Genomic DNA, 1,513 nt, shown 5'->3' on the forward strand with positions numbered 1-1,513 from the left:
TGGTATCTTTGTCTATATAGCCTGCTCAAATATCTAGTTAAAAATTCAAGTTGGTAAGGCTTCTCAAATATGGGAATCTTTATTTCTTAGATTATAATGTTTTCAGAATTAATTTTTTCTTCAGGAAAATTCACAAGTAATTTTTACCTAAGAGTTTTCTATTATGGACTTATTTAGCTTTTAATAAATATATCACAGAATTACAGAAGTTTAGAATTGTGAAGAATTTAAAAAATCACCTTCTCTATTATCCTCTCTGCTTCTAAGTAAGACAGCATTTCAATTGTTTGGGGAGAATTATCTGTCTATCTAAGTTTCTCATGAGCAATGCATCTGATTCACTAATCTTAAACGAACACATCAAATGATATTGATAGGTTTTCGATAGGCGCTGAAGACATATCCAAATATCTTGCTGCAACTGCACTTGCTTGAATTACAGGAAGGAGTTTGGACTTGGGGTGCATGGGAGCGATGATCTTCATCTGGCTTTTTAGTTAGTGCTTTAGAGGGACCTTCTACTTTCCCACCTACCCAAGCTTTAAGGAAACGAGAACTTTCTGTTTCTTAAAAATAAAAAACGAAACAAAAAACAAAGCAAAGTAAAAAGCTGGGGACCCTCCGTTTGTTTTTACAAAAAGACCATCTTGCTTTCTCACAAATTTCACAATCTGTACATATTTTTTAAAAAATTCATCATCGGTGCCCTGTGTTCCCCCGTAGTCCTCGCTGAGTCCTCAGAACACCCAGAGGAAAGCAGGAGCAGCGCGGCGCGGATCGCGCAGCTCTCGGTGTACGTGACAAGTTTTGGCTCATGGCTGATCTGCTGTGACAGAAGCAATGTGTGACTCATCAGGGGCTGCTCGTGAGTCAGCCAGTGATAAGACAACTGACTGTATCTCTAAGAGACTCCTCGAGTCTGACACTCACACTCACACGCTTCAAAGTGCAAGCACGAACAATCCAGAGGAGGAATTTTGTTTCATCTGAGACTTCAGATGGCTAGTGATTCAATTAGAAACTGACACCTCAAGTTTCTAAAAGTTCAACTTGCTCCTTCCTAGGATGTAAAGGCGACATCTACGAAGCACTGCTTTTACAAATAGAGGGAGAAGCGATGCCACATAAGGAGTGATATAAGGGATGCCAAAAGTTTCCTTCAGCAACATGGAGTCATCAGACCCAGAAATGTCTTGGGTGGGTGCAAGGGTGAATGGAAAGACCTTTAGAGACAGATAATCCTGAATTTAAATTTTTATTCTTCCATTTAAAAACTGATAGGAGAGCAGGAAGAGTGGAGATAACAGAGTTTGAGGTGCTAAGGATGAGGGATAACACCATGTATCATGTGCACTCTGTTGGGAATGTGGGGTAGCTTAAGGGGACAGCAGAAAAGAGGACATGAGATAGCACTACAGGCAAATCCATTGGTAATGAGAATAATAAATAGGGAATTATATAGAAAGGATAGAGATATATTTCTGCCATTATTCAAACTCAGAAATGTATTTAT

Source organism: Echinops telfairi, unplaced genomic scaffold (genome assembly GCF_000313985.2).
Source record: "Echinops telfairi isolate 266 unplaced genomic scaffold, ASM31398v2 ScPeMD7_7469;HRSCAF=8507_1, whole genome shotgun sequence".
NCBI classification, from domain to species: domain Eukaryota; kingdom Metazoa; phylum Chordata; class Mammalia; order Afrosoricida; family Tenrecidae; genus Echinops; species Echinops telfairi.